Source organism: Telopea speciosissima, chromosome 1, assembly GCF_018873765.1.
Source record: "Telopea speciosissima isolate NSW1024214 ecotype Mountain lineage chromosome 1, Tspe_v1, whole genome shotgun sequence".
NCBI lineage: Eukaryota > Viridiplantae > Streptophyta > Magnoliopsida > Proteales > Proteaceae > Telopea > Telopea speciosissima.
Window position 1 is genome coordinate 61,886,550 of NC_057916.1, and position 18,948 is coordinate 61,905,497.

Genomic DNA, 18,948 nt, shown 5'->3' on the forward strand with positions numbered 1-18,948 from the left:
AAGCATCAGTCGCTTGCTCATTCGGACTCCGACATCACGAAGCATTCCTCAAACATTCATTCTCTAGTGTACTTTGGCAAGTTCTTGCTAAGCATGCAAAAGTTCATTCTCAAGGTGTGATTCTGCAAGTTCTTACTGAACAAGAAAAAGTTCTTCTCTTGCATTGTTATCCTCGACAAGTAGTCTTTGCGCGATTATAGTCTCTTATGTTCTCTTCTAAGGCTTTGATACCACTTGCAGCAGCCTGGTGGAAGCCGCGGATCAGGAGAAACTAGAATGCATAGGTGTGTCACAGAGTTGATCAATCTAACAAGGCCAAAACAATTGCAAGGAAACTCTGTTGAGCTCGTCTTGGCGTGATTACAAGCTCTCATTCTCCTCTAAGGCTCTAATACCACATGCAGTAGCCTAGTGGAAGCTGCGAATTAGGAGAATCGAGAATGTACAAGTGCATCACTGAGTTGATTAATCTAACAAGGCCAAAACAATTGTAGGGAAACTCTCTTGAGTTCCTAAAGAGTAAGTCTCAACTTTATTCAAATCTTCCATTAACTATCTTAATGAGCAAAGATCTTACATTTATAATAATACAAAAATCTAAATCTAATATCTAAGCCTATTAAATGTTAGTGCTAAGATTAATTGTGTCAAACTCGGTGGCGGTGATGATGGCTATGCAATCTTCCAAGCTCCCATGGTGGATCCAACAAAAGTGGTTAGTGATAAAGCCTTTTTTAGCGGCCTGTAACTAGAAAATCACTCATTGCTATAGAGAGGCTAATCCCATTGTGGATTTCCTTGCTAAAAAGGCTACGAGGACTGGGGAATCAATTGTAGATTGTACTCTTCCTAGTCATATTGGTGAGCTTCTTGCTTAGGACGCTATGGGGTTGCCCAGATTTAGATTTATGTAATTGTTCTTTTCTCCTTTTCTAATAAAATGATCCTTTAGCGAAAAAAAAGCTAAGATTAATTGCAAATTACATCACAAAATAAGAAGATAATTAAATACTAAAATAAATTCTAATTTAATCTAGGATCTTTGATAATTAATAAATATTAAAAGAGTAAATTACTCCCCCCTCCCCTCGATTATGCTCGAATGCCAAACACCACCCCTAGGTATTGAGTAATAGCTCTACCCTCCCCTGAACTCAAAAGATTCTATCAACAGTACCCATTCTGGTTTGGCTTGACCCTTTGCATCCTGCAAGGGTTCTTCTCAACAAATTTGATGATCGCATCCGTTATGATGCAAGCTCTGATAGATTGGCAAGGGTACAATCCGTTCTTGTTGATGGTAGATGGAGCCATGGTCATCGCACTTCATCAAATCTTAGCTTGGTTTGGGGGGAGCTTGGCAGTGTCAGCAGACGCAATGACTTGGGGGAGGGCTCAGTGATTTGATCGGCTTCTTCATCTGTTTTATTCTCCACTAAATCATCTTGGAACATTGTGAGGTATCCTGCCCCGAAAGTGGAATGGGTGTCTGCGATATGGTTCAGGTCTTATATTCCTAGGCACTCGGCAACATCATGGAGATGTTTGGTGGATGGTCTCCCTTCTAAGGATCAGCTCTGAAAGTGTATAATATCAGTTGCTCCCTTCCGTTCTTAGGGTGTAGAGAGTAGACAGACCACTTATTCTTTGAGGGTTCCTTTACTAAAATGATTTCGATAAATATTCTGAGTCTTTATCGATGGTCTTTGGGCAGCAACCTTTTAGAATCTATTTGGATTGGAAAGAACTTCAAGGGAGATCCTATTGGGTGTATTGCCAAGCTGGTGTTCTGTTCTAAGATTGCCCACATTCGAAAAGAGAGAAACTTTCGTTTAAATAAGACGAAGATGATGCCTTGCATCATTAGAGACATCATTGCAGATGTTGAGGATGTAGAGCTATTACTCCTATGGGGAGGCAATCCCCTAGGAACATCTATCTTGTTTAAAAATGGGGAATCCATCCTATCTAGATCGAGGGGCATAAGCCCTCGGTGAGTTGATATTAGGGGCTGGTCATTGTTGTTGGTACTACTTTGGTTTTGGGTTTGGTTTGATTTGTAGTGCCTTTCAAACCTAGTGGTATTTTGTGGCTTAAGGGTTCCTTCTTGTGGCTTAGCCTGACTGCCTTGTTGTTGTAATTATTTTCCTTCCATTTCAATAAATTGCTATGGAGAAGGATAGGTATGCTAGGCTCTTCCACCCTTTGAAATGACTCCCTTACCCCTCAAAGGGACGAAGAGAAAGATAGACACAAATAGGGTGCTAGCATACGGTATACAGCTAGCATACCCAACCTTTTCCCAAATTGATATTACCTATAAAAAAAAACTTATTAGACCAATATTGAGTTACCGGTTTTGTGGTGTCTCTATATTCACTTACCGGTAACTCAATTTTGCTCTAATAATACTTCATCCTACTTCATCAAAGAAAATGAATGCAACAAAAGGATGAAATTACATTGAGTATGGAGGGAGATATTTTAGTTTTTGCATTCACAGTGGAAAAAAAAATAAAGAATTTATAAACTCTAAATCCCTTAAGTTCCTAAAGATATTCAAAGAACTACAAAATGGTTTTAAAACCCCTGGGCTTGATTTGATATGATTTCTATTTCAATTTTAAGGGGCGATTTATATTTTAGAAATTGTTTGGTTTGATTTTTGCACATTATGCTAGTGAAATAGAAATTCAGACATAGCTGAGGAGTTGTGTAAGAATTTCTATTTCATTTGATTTCACTCTTGCTCTCTAATGAGCACATGGTTAATTTGATGGGCAAAGTAGTAATTTCATGTTGAGAATAAAGCACCACCCTTCTTCTTCTTCTAATGGTCTCATCACCACCACCACGGCCATCGTCGCCACCACCGCCACTACCCCACCGCTGCCACTACAACACCTCCATCACCACCCTTCCCAAAGAAATATAGAGAATCTATTCTCAGAAATTGAACTACCAAATGAATTTTATTTATTCTTGAAATATTTAATACTGATATAACCAAAACAATTTCAATTTTTTTGACTATTTCATAAAATCAATCCAAAATTGAAATAGAAATCATACCAAATATGGCCTGCTATATATCATGAAATTGTTTATGTTGTGGAAAATATGGAGACATTTTGCATAGCTGTGTTTGATATATTTCCCACAAAAATGACTTAGTTGCTGATGTAAAAATTAAACATTTTGAGGTATAAGATAACTCACATCAATTTGGAGTTTGTGCAAGTTGGGAGCGCTTCTAATCAAGCAGAGTCCTGTTGAGATCATGTGCAAATCATTAAAGCAAATTTCTAGATCCAATTTCTTCAGATGATAAAAAGTATTCGAAAGCCTCTTCGGTATCAAATCCGCAACAAAGAACTACACATAAAGAACGGTATCAAATCCGCAACAAAGAACTACACATAAAGAACATGCAAGAAATAGGTGTCTGAGAATGTATTTAAATGAATATAGGGAAATGCACTAAATAATATTCATGAAATCATCTTACTTTCAGGAAATTCCCACCCACAGAAAGCATCTCAAGACCAACAAGACTTCCAAAACCTTCATCAAATGGAAAATTCCGTCCTGCTTATGATTCATAAGTACTCCTTCGAAACCAAAGCAATGCAAATTAAGAGACACATATGCTAGAAGTGGGGTGTTCTTGAAGCATATATTTTGCGTGACCTTGTAAAAACCATCAACGACTAACTCTTGCAGCTTAGGAGCATCGATAATTAGGTCAGTGGAATCTGTAAACCCGTCTAACATCAATCTCTCAAGTATTGGGCACCTGGAAATAAGATCCTCAAATGTGAAGCCAACATAGTCAACTTTATAAAGAAAAAGGCTCCGGAGGGACTTAAAGCATGCCAGCATTGGTGGACTTCTAAGTGTGCAAAAACTGACTTCCCATTGGGTAGAGAGATGCTAGTAACTCATAATTCTCAAACTGGGGTTGCAGGCGAAGGATTAGTTTTTGGATATAATTTCTTGATATGCATAGCATCCACCTATCTATTATATCTGGGGAATTTGGAATCCATAGATGAGAGATCTTGAACTTGCAGATTGGGCCTCTATGGTTCAAGAGAACTCCATCAATAAATCTTGCATGCTTGTCATTTTGGTTTATCAAATCATCTCCGAGGGAACAATGAAATATAAGTTCCGGAAGAGTAACCCAATTATATCTCCAATTTTTCGATAAGATGCATGTTCTCACGACTTCCCTTATAGACAAACAGGAAAGGATGTTTTCTATGATGTTTGGAGGCATGCCACTAATTTTATCTCTATGTAAACTTGGACCCCTCTTCATCTTTCAAAGGAACCTTGGCAAGTTGTGCTCTTAGTTGCTTCTGACATCCAAAATAGACTATGTTTGAAGATCAAACTCACATACACAATATTGAAAGAAAAAACTCATCAACAATAACAAGAAGTTCTTAAAAGGGGCGAAAAAAAAAAAAAGCGCAGATGACATGAGATGAGAAGTCGATTCAAACACATATGAGAACAAAAGGAATGCTAAGTAAAGCTAATGAACATATTTCTTCCAGTTGTTTGCATGCTTTAATCTGGCCAAGCACCTAAGAAGAAGCTTTTTAAAACCTTTTCCAGTAAATTTTGGCTCAACTAGATCGATAGACATACCTGTGGTTTAAATCCTCAATTCAGAGCTTAGTGATCGAGACTCTCTACCGGCTTCACCTCTGCAGCTGATTGCCTTCCCGGTTGAGAAACGAAGATGATTTCTTCTACTACCGTTGTACCGTTTCACAGCATTGCTCCAATAAGGTTTTAAACTTTTCAACCGAGCGTTACTACTTTTTTTTTGGTAAAACCGAGCGTTATTACTCTGGGAGTTTGGGGTGGTCGATACATGCATAAGGGGGTTTTTAACGTTTCAAATGAGCGTTACATGCATAACGCTTATCCCCTGGGCCTGCAGCTTTTTTATAAAAGCTGTGTGGGCCCCTTGGCTTTTTTAACTATTGAACTTAGGAGAAAAGAAATCCTACATGAATAGTGTAAAATTTAATTTCCACTTTAGACTGTTTTCATACAAGACAGACTCAAGTGCACCATTCATACCGTTAGATGGACCATTAGATGGATAAGGCAAAAGGTTTCGTACGCTGTCGTTGGATGGAGATGAGAAATAATGTATTGTATACGGTCATGTCCATTCAATAGTAGAAAGCACAATCGTGTACAATGCATGGCTGTGTACGAAAACCTATCCCAAAAAATAAAATGTAAAATATATCAAAATTTGAAGAAACTTCTTTATCAAATTATGCCATATAGAGCTATTTCCTTTTTTGCCCCTCAATGAGAATCTTCTTCAAATAATTATCAAGGGGCATTTTGATAAATAGGGTTTGAGCAATTACTATCACTACCCTACACTTAGTCTATATTTATTAAAACTACCCTACAATTACATTAAACTTCTTTTCTAAAACTACCCTGCTTTTAAACTTTTACATCTCCTTCTACCCTCATGTTTTTAAATACCCAGATTACCCTTCCTTTTCACCTAGTAACCTGTTATTCTATTTAACCTACCATTCTTCTTCTAATTTTACTATGTTTGTCATTAAACTGTAAAAAATGAAAGCACCCACCCGCTCCTCTCTCCCGTTTTTGTATTCTATTCATTTTTTCTTCAATTTTTCAACATTTCAACCTCATCGTTCTTCGAACAGATCGACCTGGTCCTCACTGTGACCCAGTTCTTCTCCTTCGTCTCCATTATAGCATTCCCTTCTTTGAAACCGATCCATCTTTTATGGATTTTCAACTGAAATCGCCAAGAAGGCAGAGACAATCTGATGATTGATCTTGTGCCGTTCGATCCCATGGCGGCGAGGTTGAGGAGAGATGAAAATGGTCGTGTAGAGATCAATTGTAATGGAGAGGGAGGGTTGCCTTTTGCTTCTGCGAATATGAAGAGGGAGAAGAAGAGTGATGACTCGAGAATCACGTTGTAGGTTAATAAAAAATAAAAAACACGGAAAGGTAAATTGAATAAAAAGAGGAAGAGAGAGAGAAGAAGAGGGATGCTTTGAAGAGAGTCAATCTGTTCCATGGTTTTAGTGCACGATATCAGATGGGTATTGGTAACCTGCAAAACCGATACGATACCGATACGGCATCGGTTGTAACAGACAAAATTACCCCTGAATCTCCTTACAAAAATGAGTTTACTGACCTTTTTACCCCTTGTCCGTACCATGCTATCGATACGGTATCGGCCCGCAATCGGTGACTAGCAAAATCGGTACGTATCGCCCAATACGGGTGATACGATACCAATACTTAGAACCATGATTTGTTCGAAGAAAAACGATGAGGATGAAATGTTGAATAAAAAATTTATTAAATAGAAAAATTGAAGAAAAAAAAAAGCGAATGGAATAAAAAACGGGAGAGAAAAGAAGCGGGTGGGTGCTTTCATTTCTTACTATTTTAATGACAAAAATAGTACAAAATAGAAGAAGAATGGTAGGTTAAAGGTTACTAGGTGAAAAGGAAGGTTAGTCTGGGTACTTAAAAACATGAGGGTAGAAGGAGATGTAAAAGTTTAAAAGCAGGGTAGTTTCAGAAAAGAAGTTTAAAGTAGGGTAATTTTAGTAAATATAGGTTAAGTGTAGGATAGTGATAGTAATTGCCCCAAAAATTAACCAATAGACACCTTCAATTTTTTTTCTTCGGTTTCATGTGACGGTGGTATGCAATGCTATGCTACTGGAGTGGGGATTCGTCATTATGGTTTCAATCTAAATTGTATAGACAAAGTCATGTTTTATATTGAACACCTCTGCTCTTTTATTGTTGTATGGTACTCCACCTCGGTACTTCACTTCCACCCGTGGTCTTTGTCAAAGGGAATCCATTATCCTCTTTTTTGGCTAAAGGTCAACAAAGATATAATAAAATCAAGGGAAGCAGTTTTCTGTACGGGAGTGTGGCCTACGCCAACATTCCCATGTGTCTTTCTCTTTTCTCATTAAAACGAGGGGGTAGAGGTGTCTTTTCACATGAGGAGGAGAGAGATAGACTCATGAGAATACTGGCATAGGCCACACTCCCGGATAGAGAACTTTTTCCATAAAATCAAATAGAGTACAAGGAATTAACGTCTAGGCATTCTTAGACAAATACAAGCACACTATAGGAAAAAGTAGTCCACCTTCGGCGTAGCCATCTATAGATACACTCCACCTATACCAACAAAATAAAAAAACAGAAATTGTATTAATTAGAGAAACTATATCTTGACCTTGATTCATTATCCCCTTATTTGTTCATTCTTTGTGTCGAGGTACGTACTGTCCTCTCAGTTCCTTCTTGAATAGAGTCAAAAAAGAAAAAGAGGGATTAGTATTTTTGGAAATTGTGACTATATTAGTCATATGCCTTTAGCAAACGGCATTATCTTGCTTGGCAAATCTTCCTTCCATGAATCATGTGCCTTTCAAAGAATTCTGGGTATCGATTGTCGTTTATAAGGTCCATGTTTAAATGAAACCAAGTTGGAGTACAATATAAGTTTGTGCTTCATTCAAAAGGCGATCCTACATGTACATGTTCGAGGGAAAGAATTGACTCTCAATGGATAAAGTAGCAGTCTTCCTAGATCTCTAGGTAGGTTTAAAGTTACGTGTTGAAAAATTTTTATACACCGAGCCCCGCCTAGCCAAAGGCTGGTTTTCTATGTAACCATTCATAGTAATATTTCTTATTAACTATCATGCATCATAAAACAGTAAATCCAATCATATTCTAGGTAACTAGATTAGACTGAGTGTAGCGACCTCGAATTCCAAGCCCACATGACTAGACCTAACTGGGAAGTTGCACAAGAAAACTATACTCTAAAATTCTACTAAAATTTACAGCGGAAGAATTAAAACAATCATAACAAGAAAAAGGATCTGATGGCTAATCTAGTTACCTAGAATATGATTGGATTTATTAGATCCTTGTTGATGAGAGGCTACCATATGGTAAGCCCTCCAAAATATGCATTAATTGATCCCAAAATAAACTGAATTGTATCCTTCAAATTACATCTTTGATTGGATAAAGAACCCACATAAACAAAATACTTACAATGCTGGAAGAAAACAACATAAAAAAGTAAAGGATTTAAGATTCTCTACGCCTCATTAGATATGACAATACCATTTCCTTTTTCTAGTGATAAACATAAAGGGGTTAGCTTTGAAAATCCCAGTGAGCAATATATCACAACCATGCTACATTCATCAACTAAAATTAGTTAAAGTACTACATATTAATTAGAAATCAATCACTCATCGATACATAGCCTTCTTTATTTGCTTTCCATTACAGTTATAATCATTATCCTTAGTAACTCATATCGTTCTCTGACATTCTCAGTCATTCGATTCATTATGCATTTATACATTCTTTTTTCTTTATCTGACCTCTACTCCCATAGTGGATATGTACACATCTCTGTGGATATGAATACCCTCTCTGTGGGTGTAAACACCCTTGCGTAGGTACAACGACACACCGATCAAGGGTCAACTTGTGGTTTCCGCATGTTGGATTTACCGGAGGTTGATATCCCTTTTAGCTACTCAATTGGTGTGGTGCGGGGTGACAGTGACGTGACATCGTGTCTCTCTAGGGGTGTAGGGGAATGAACAATTTGAAATAAAGGAAGGGAGTCACCACCTAGGTTGTGAAGGGCCTAGAACCCTAAAAGGATAGCCCAAATCTTGGTCAAAGGATAGGACTACAATTGATTTCATATGATTTGGCCAGAGAACGGGTAAGAGGTTAGGCTACGAAGATGGGAAGGTTTTATGCACCCCACTCCTGATGAGCCGATCTTTGTGCTAGGTGCTAGGATTCAAAGATTCTCTCAGAATAAAGTATCATACAACAAACATGCCACGTTAATTTATGATCAGAATATCATGCATCACATGGAAAACACTATATGAAAATAACACTGAAACAGGTTACTTTAATGACCAAAACTGATAAGGGGTCAAAGTAATTGCATAAAGTCATATTTGAACATCACCCTTGATTAAAATATGACTAAATATGTTAAAAAAAAAAATGGATATAAGATATTACAAATATCTAAAATGCAAGTAAGCAAGAACTAGTTATAATTACCAAAATGCCCCTAGAGGGTAGAAGGGTAGAAAATGCCAATAGTCATATTTGAGCATCACCATTGATCAAAACACGATTAAATACATTAAATGTATGTATGTGAGATATTTCAAATATCTAAAATGAAATAAGCATAAAAGTACAATAATTACTGAAATGCCCCTAGAGGGCAAAAGGGCAGGAAATGCCTATAAAGTCATATTTGAACATCACCATTGATCAAAACATGACTAAATACATTAACAACATGTATTTGAGATATTCAAAAAATCTAAATGCAAACAAGCATAAAATGATCACAATTACCATAATACCCCTGGGAGCAAAAATGCAAAAAATGCATGGAAATGATGTCATATGCAACAAAACATGTTTATTAATGTTAAAAATGTGACAAAATTGGTTGGAATCCCTTAGCTGTCCTAAGCAAATTTGATTGTAAAATGACCAAAATGCCCCTAGGAGCATAATGGTAAAAGTGTCAAAACAAACACTTAGAGGTGTGGCAAGGATCAAAAGTGATGTTGATCATCTTAAGATGACCAGGCAAACAAAATAGTATTATTGGAATGAAATTCCAGGCCTGTAATTAGTAAATTACCAAAATGCCTTTAAGGGCAAAAATGTAGGGAATGCAAATAAATCATATTTGGACATCACCACTATTAAAACATGACTAGATGCATTAACTATATGCATGGAATGACGTTCCGGCCTGACAAGGGGGGTTGAACGTATTTTTTAGACAACAGGTACCATGACGATATAGAGATTGATGGGGTTTTAGAAAAATATAGTGGAGTAAGGCCGAAAAGCTGAAATTCTGAAATGACCAGAATGTGTAAGTAAAGAAAGGGAAATTATCATTGCCACTCACTGAGTTACACCCTTATTTTAATGCAACCCACTAAGTACCCAAATATCAAAATGAACCAAAAATCTAACGGGGTTAATGTATAGTGTTGTTAAGTTGTGATGTCACCAGGTAATATTAGTTATAAAGACTATTATAACCTTCCAATTAAAACAAGTGAAGCAAGTTCTTCTTCTTCCTCAATCAAACGAAGAAGCCTTCACCTTTGCAACCGCCGCTCACCTTTGCTCACCTCTGCAACCGGAGAACAGAGGTGAGCAGTTGCAATCTCTTTGGAGTGTCACAACCTCAAAATAAGATTCAGAGGAAGTATACAAAGAAGAACTATCAAGCCATTTGACAGTGGCCATGGGGAAAATGAACGGCGGAGATTAGGGACCCATATCGTGCAGTTCGCATCTGGCTTGGAACCTTCAATACTGCAGAAGAAGCTACCATGGCTTACAATAAGGCCACCATTAAATTATGTAGTCCCCATCTGAAGATCAAATTCTCATTCCCTGATTATCAGAACTTAGAACCCCAAAATCAATCCCGCAGCATCAACAGGTAGAACCCAAGTCAGTAGTGTAGGAAGTAGAAGCCACACAAGGACGACAACAACTGCGAGATGTCGACCCATCTTGTTTGTCCCACGCAAACTGTTACACCTGTGCCTAAATCTGGGTCTAATTTAAACTTTGTATGTAGGACCGGGTGGAGTAATAGGACATGGTATCGAAGCCATTTCCAAAAATCTAAGGGTAAGTCTGTCATGACCTATTTGAATGAATTATACTTTGCAACACATGTATTTAGGTCATATAAACCTTTTGGACAAAGTCCCTTACATGTACGAAGACCCCAGAGAAAACCCCATTGCATTTGGAGTCAAACTCAGTAAGAATTGGTCATTGCGGATCATGCTTGAGTACCCCGCGAACTGTTGTAGAACATCATCCGCAGACATAGTCCACAACGGCTTAAAATGCCTAGAAGGGGAATCTTTGACTATGGACCCCTCATAGTTTGACCTTGAAAGTGACACCTCGTATTCCTAAGTGGATTTAGACCTAATTGACCTATCCTAGTCATCCATACACCTAGACTAAAGCCCATTTGGACCCAGATGTATTTTAAACACTTTTAGGACTCAAAACACTATTCCACCCAAACAAACCTTAGTGCTCCCAGCCTATGTTTGGTAGAAATCCTAATATCCCTTCATTTCATTCATTTCCCAACCCTAGAAAAGAGAGAGAACGTTGAGAGCAAGAAAAGAAGGAAGAAGAAGGAAGAAGCAAGGAAACTCACCTTGCTGTCCAATTCCCATTTCTGCACCTCCCTTGAGTTTCTCCACCATTTCTATGCATCCGGAGCTTAACCCACTCAAGGACTTTATGGAGAAGTAGGATACTAAGCTTCTTCTAAGCTCAAGATCACTCCCTTTGCTGTGCTAGCCCATCTCCCACTGTAAGTTATCTCTTCCTACCCATTTCCATTGAATTCAATTAGGTTTTGAATTATAGATTTTCAATTAGACCTCAGTCCTTAGGGCTTCTTATTTATTTTACTTTAATCTTCCAATTGAATGCTAGAATCATCTATTGATTACCTTCGTTTACTGATTCCTAGCTCCTTGGCCTACCCACCATGAATCCACCATTGAAACACCTTGAAATTGGGAAATTCTTGGTTGGAAACCTAAATCTGTGATTAAACCCTAATTGGACCTTGTAACGTTAACCAATTGTAACCCTAGGAGGTTAGAAGATGTTCTCATTTGAACCCTTGAAGCCCCCATGCTCGAAGACCACCCACAGCCTAGGCTTTTGCGTAAAAAACAATGAAATAAGCCTGAGCGGTCAATGGCAGCGAACTGTGCAGACATTGTCCACAGTACCCTCATCAAGAATGGAATCTTGCAGGTTTTTGAGGTCTACTTGCATAGACCGCACCCCTGTGGACTATGGACCTCACAGTCTACAAAGGTTATTTCTTGTTGCTTTTAAGGGTTGACCTAGGTTTTGTACCCTGGACCTTTCCTCGGCTAATGTACACTTGTAACCTAACTTTATAAGGTACCTACCACCTACGGTGAATTCGTACGCATGAACTTGTGATGATTTAGGTGAGTGGATTAGACACTTGAGATGGTAGGTACCTTATAAAGTTAGGTTACAAGTTCTAGGGTATTTTATGAATGTCATTCATGCATATGCTATGCTTAACATGTTGAGATGCCTACTCATTATGGATGTTAAATTAGAATTGAATAATTATTAAATGCTAGATTAGGGTTAGAAATGCTAAGATGCCTATCATGTTTAAAGTAGATGATTGGGATTTGATGTTTACATTGAAATGCTATGGATGGTATGCGATTGGTGTTAATGGATATGCGATGAGATATGGATGTGAATGATGGCTAGGTGATGGATATGTGATGATTATGAGATGAATGTAGATGATGGGATCTAAGCGCCGTGAGCAGGTGCCGAACTTGGGATCGCCATGTAAGATTTACTTGTTTGCTCAAGATTAGAGAAAGCCCGTGAAACCTCCATTCCAAAGAAAAAATGTAAATCTCCAGGATCCTTGAGAGCAAAGGATTCCACCAAGGCATTCACAAGAGATGTAATGGCAGACCAGTTATAACCCGACAACAGAATATCATCAACATATATAAAAAAGAACAGAACATCAACACCATTGTGATAAACAAACAGAGAGGTATCGGTTTTAGAGACCACTAAGATGGGTAAACCATGCATGGGGTGCCTATTTTAACCCATACAGAGATTAACAAAGAAGACATAAATGATCTGAATGATTTGGATCCACAAAACCTGGGTACTGTGTCTTGATCACGGTTTCATTGAGGTTACCATGTATGCAAGCATTTTGAACATCGTATTTCTTTGGTGGCCAATTGAAGGTAACAACTAGTGAGAGAATTAACCGGATTGTAGTAGGTTTAATCACTAGACTAAAGGTCTCCGTATAATCGACAATAGGACGCTGATGGAAAACCATTCGCGACAAGACGCGCCATATAGTGCTTGGTAGACCTATAAACATTGCACTTCAGCCAAAAAAATACATTTAGAACTACTGACATCAGAGGCAGAAGAGAATGGTAATAAGACCCATGTACCATTAACGAAGAAGTACGTCAATCTCATAATTCATGGCCTGTCTCTAGGGAGCAGAACACATAGCTTGTGTGTAGTAGGTAGGTTTGACAGGGTTCCCAATAGGATGTTTAGTAACGGAAAGGTTTAGACACGAAGGTGGAGGTTTGAGGGAGCCAGTATGAGATCTAGTTTGTATTGGATGAAAAGAACAACTAGATGTGGTACGTAGGTTCGGGACTAACGTGGAAGAGAATAGTGGTAGAGTAGAGTCGAGTAAAGAAGATGACCCATGCAGATGGGTTCAAATAAGGAAGATGACATCCGTGGTTGATTTTCGGGTAATGAAGATGACTCCCACTGATGGGTTTGAGGTAAAAAGGAAATTGTTGGGGAACTGTATAATAGGGTTTGGGTGATCTAGACAAGGATTATAGGGCAAAGGGATTGGAACAGTAGTGGACCCAGGTGTTTAAAATTGGGAGACCAAGATGGACCATGGGTTGGGAAAAGAAGAAGTGGGTAGCCCAATTATTGGAGGGACAAGCAGACCCAAAGGTAGATTGGAAAGTGACGAGCCAGACTAGTTTGAATAAGGAAGTAAAAGGGGGGTGGATGAGCAAAACAAGGATTAGTAGGAGAGGCATCAAACGTGCTCCAGGAAGAAGGAAGAGAGGAAAAAGGAAAAATGCACTCATCAAAAACCACATGACGAGCATGATAGAGAAGATTGGAAGAAGGATCAAGGCACTTGGAGCCCTTGTGTGTGAGAGAGTATCCAAGGAATATGCAAGGCTTAGAGAGAGGTTCTAGTTTGTGATAGGAATATGGTCGTAACCAAGGAAAGTAGAGGCAACCAAGGCTACGTAGAAAATGATAATCAGAATCAGAATTAAACAGGTATTGGAGAGGACACTGATTATCAAGTAAAAAGAAGATAGGATTTGATTCAAAAGATATATAGCCGTGAGAAAAGCATAAGATCAGTAAGAGGAAGGGAGATGGGCATGAAATAAGAGAGCTAAACTAAATTCAACTATATGATCGATGATGCATGCACTCAACGGCACTGTTTTGTTCTTGAGTATGAGGACAAGAAATTCGACGAGAAATTTCATTGGAACTTAGAAAAATATCCAATTTTTTAAACTTACCACCTCCATGTATTTGTAAACACTTAATGGAAGATGAAAAAAAGTTTTCTACAAAAAGCAGACAAAAATAGGATGGGCATCAGATTTGTGCAACATAGGATATAACCAGCAGTATTTACTAAAATCATCAATGAAGAGTACATTATATTGAAAATTGCCCACATAAGACACAAGGGCGGGGCCCCATACATTGAAGAGAGCAGAGCTTATTGAAGAAGATAGAGTAAATGGTAATTTGTGGCTCTTCGAACATTGGCAGTCACTACATGTTGTATGAGTTAATATTGACGTAGGGAGCTAAAACCAAGTAATAATCTGGAAAACTTTGGTGAAAGATGGATGGCCTAAACGGAAATTCCAATCGGTTATTGGAGCTCGAACAAAGGAGAAATTAAGGAGATTGGGGCAATTGGTAGAGCTTGTTGTTACTTTGGCTGCAAAATAGAATCAGCTTCGTTTTTTGATCCTCAATCAAAAAATAAGATTGATGAAACTCAAGAAACACATTGTTATCTACTACAAACTGATAGATAGATAACAAGTTTCAGTAAATTTGCGGAAGATGAAAAAGAAGATTCAATGAAGTAACATTAGAAGAACCAACATTTGAAATTAGAAAACCTTGACCATTGCCAACGATTATTTGGTCAGGACCAACATAAGGAAAGATAAGAGTAAGGTTGTTGATGTCTACAGTAAGGTGATTATTAGAACCTGTATTAAGTAACCATGAAGAATACGAGAGAGACGTAGAGTTTAGAGTGGTACTAATGAATGAGTGATTAAAGTTGAGGGTAGTGAGAAGCTTGATGACCCAGTTGATTGCAAATTTGATACTCCAAATGAGACGAAGGAAACTGAGAGGACCTAGAACTTCTGTTGAATGAATCTTTTGTTGGAATTCTGAGTTAGATATCGATCTGACACTCCAGATGAACCAAATGAAGACCACGAACCTAAGTATCAATTAAACCATTGACCTTGATTGTTGTCCATCGAGTAACGATTGTTCTGACGAGTGCCATGAGAATAAGGAGAATGGTAATTGTTGAAATGACGAGAACTCTAAGAAAAATTATGCAGAGATGAGTCGCAAAGAGAGCCAGCATAGACTATGTTAGCCATAGTAATGCCAACAGTAAAATCATTACTAGAGTGAAGATAGCTCTCATAACTAAGTAGAAAGCTGGAGAGCTCAACAAAGGAAGTCAAAGTGGTGCGGAGACGAATAGAGGTGGCAAAATCTAGATATTCAGTGCTAAGACCATGAAGAGCCGCAAGAACTAAGTCTTCATCACCGACTAGTTGATCGATGGTTACGGGTATATCAACAATTGATCGAAGTGAGTGTAAGTAATAAATAATAGAATCAGAATTCCTCTGTAATTAGTATAGTCGATCTTTGAAATCCATGATTCTAGTACTAGAGGATGGAGTGAAGATCCGAGCAAGAGTGCTCCACGCCTCATTTGAAATGTAGCACCAATGACATGAGGAACAATAGATTCAGAGAAGGAGGATAAGATCCAATTCAGAATGAGTTGATCTTGACAGTCCCATAAGGTGGTGGTAGATCCAGATAATTTATTTGCTTTTGAAGTTGTAGAATCAAATTTAGAAGATTGACGAGAAAACGAACCATCGATGTAATCAAGGAGTTTGTAACCAGGGAGTGTTAGGATTATAGGATCATCAGATATCACTTAGAGAATAGCGTGGCATGTATTGTAAATACTTGTGTATACAAGACTTGTATGTTAACATTATTTACTGCTATAAATAAAGACAATACTTTAGGGTTTCTCTCATTGAGAGAGATCACAATTCTATTTCGTCTTCTCTGCTCTATTTCACTCTGTGTCTCTGTTTCTGTTATGGTATCAGAGCTACGCAGAGCTGACTTCTCACTTCGTTCTTGATAATAGTTGCTTCGCTCATGGAGTTTCCATATCCATCAACGCTTAATGTCGCAAATTTTGTGACAATCAAGCTTACTCAATCAAACTATTTGTTGTGGGAAACATAGATTCTTTCATTGATTGAAAGCCAAGATCTACTCGGCTTCATCAATGGCGAGTGTCTTCAACCGATTTGCGAGATCGAAGGTTCGAATGGTGAAATGACTGTGAATCCAGACTTCTTGTCATGGATTCGCACTGACAGATTGGTCAAAGCATGGATAAAAGGAACTCTCTCAAAAGAGGGAGATACTGCACGTGCCATAACAAGTAGTTTGTAGCAGTCAGCTTAAGAGGAAGCTAAGGAGAAACATTAGTAGAGATTAATGGAAAAGGAGAACTAGAACCAGAGTCAATGCTCATGGTTGTGGAAGATGCCATTGACGAAGAAAAAACTCATTGGAATATTTTGAAGCTCTAATACCATGTAAGGTATTATTGTTAATGATCTCATTAATGAGGTTACACACTTACATAGAAAAATTCAATGAATCAAGACAGAATACAAGATAAATACAAAATGCAAGACTATGCAAAACAACTACAACTAAGTAATCGCACAAGAGCTGGAGATAGTGTTTTTAGGATAGGTGGTTGTGCATGAAGAGATATCTCCAACACGTTATACCATTGTGTAAAATAATAATTATAAATTCTTTCTTCTTTAGTGTTGATTTGATTTAACTTCTATTCTCTTTATCTCCCTTACAACCAAATTGGCTTTTTTATGTTGGTGAGGTATGCTTTTGAAATTATGGTTTCTTTAGCTTTTGGTATTGGGCTTGTCACTATACATATGGGAAGAATTGTTTGAAACTTTGAATTTTAGTAATGGCTAATTACTAATGATTGTTGTTATCACGACATAAGACACAGATTAAAGTGAATTTATTTTTTATGCCACATTTTCGTTATCAATTGATTCAATTTCCTGTAAAAGTAATCCTATTGCATATGGTGATGACCTTCCTCTTAAGGACTTTAATTTACATAGATGCTCAAAATCTCATTTTCTTTCTTTCACAATAGAAAAATTAATGGAAGTGGTTCACCATGTAACAGGATTGACTATTTTCTATTGTTGTCACATTATAAGTCACTTTTATTAGCTTAGGAGAACTAATGACTAATGTTTTGATAAAGAATTTGAGAGCAAACATGGCGACTCAGGAGGGAGCTCATGGGGTTTTGGGGGATGCTCAAGATCCTGGTGGAGGAGGTGAACGTGGTTCAGCTGCAAGAGTGTTGTTGGACTTGGGGGTTTTCCTATGATTCCCCTGGTGCAGAAGGAGATTCCACGTTCAGGGGAGCAGCAAGCTAGTGTCCGTCCTTCCTTTGCAATAGTGGTGGGGCGTTCGTCTCTTCTATCCTTGCAGAAGCTCCCCACTCCGGTGAAGGATGGAAGTTTGACTCGCATTAAGATCCCTCAGGAGGCTTATAGCTGTCAGTTGGATCTCCATCATTTTGCTCTGTTGGGTCGGGTAAACTTTCAGTTTATCACCATGGAATGGTTGCGACATATTGCTAAGTCTGTGTGGTCATTGAAGGATAAGGATTTTCTCAAGTCTCTTGGCAAAAGTTTTGTCTTATTTTGTTTCTCAAACGAGGGAGATATGGCCTCTATTTGGAAGCGAGGTCCGTTGCATGTAGATGGGCAGCTACTGCGGTTTCAGCAATGGTAGAAGGACTTCAACATTGATGATCAAGACATCACACATAGGCTCACATGGATTAGTTTCCTGAATCTGTCGTAGGAGTATTGGCACGAGGATATATTTTTGTCTATGGGGAATGCCGTGGGTAGGCCTGTGTCAATTGATCGGAAAATAAAGGAATCGCACTTTGGCCATTATGCAAGGGTATGTGTGGATATAGACAATTTTCATCCTCGTGTAGATGAACTTTTTGTGGAACGGGATCAAGATGGCTCTGCGGATTCGTTTGTTTTCAAATAGCAGGTGTTTTTTGAGGATCCACCGTTGCGATGCTCTGTGTGCAGGCGCTACATCACTGAAGTGTTGAGATTGCTCGTTGATCTCGTGAAGAAGGTGCCGAGTAACCTAATGGGCCTGATCCTCGCCTGATATTGCTTTGATGGACCGTAGAGAGTAGTGTTAGAATCTCCATGGGTTTTCGTGAAATCATAAACAAGTTTCATCCAGTAAATTAGAACACCATTTAATAAATAATACAGGGGAAATGATATGTACCTTGCAATTTGGTATGTTGGAGAAGACCTCATTCAACTTCCTCACGATGAACTCGAACAAAACCTTGGTTTGGATCTTCTACAATCTTTTTGTCTCAATTGTACCTCTCAAATTCTTGGTGGGAAGAACAAAGAAGGTGATCAAGAGACTGTAGCGACCCCAACCATGTATTTATAATACAAACTCCTAATCCTTGTCTGCCCCCCACAATAAACTAGAATACCCCCATTAACCTTAAAATGATCCCAAACCGGGTTTTACGCTCATGGAATCACACCAATAGGTTAGGATATAATTAATTAAGTCATAAAAACTAACAAGTAGGATTTGACAATGACCTTTGAGAAACCCATATGGCACACGGCATGGCGAAGACCTCTATTAATAGCAAGGATATCAGTCCATAAAATGCTAGAGGAGTCGGTGGATCCAGTAAAAGCAAGGGAAGGTTTACCTCTAAGGTCT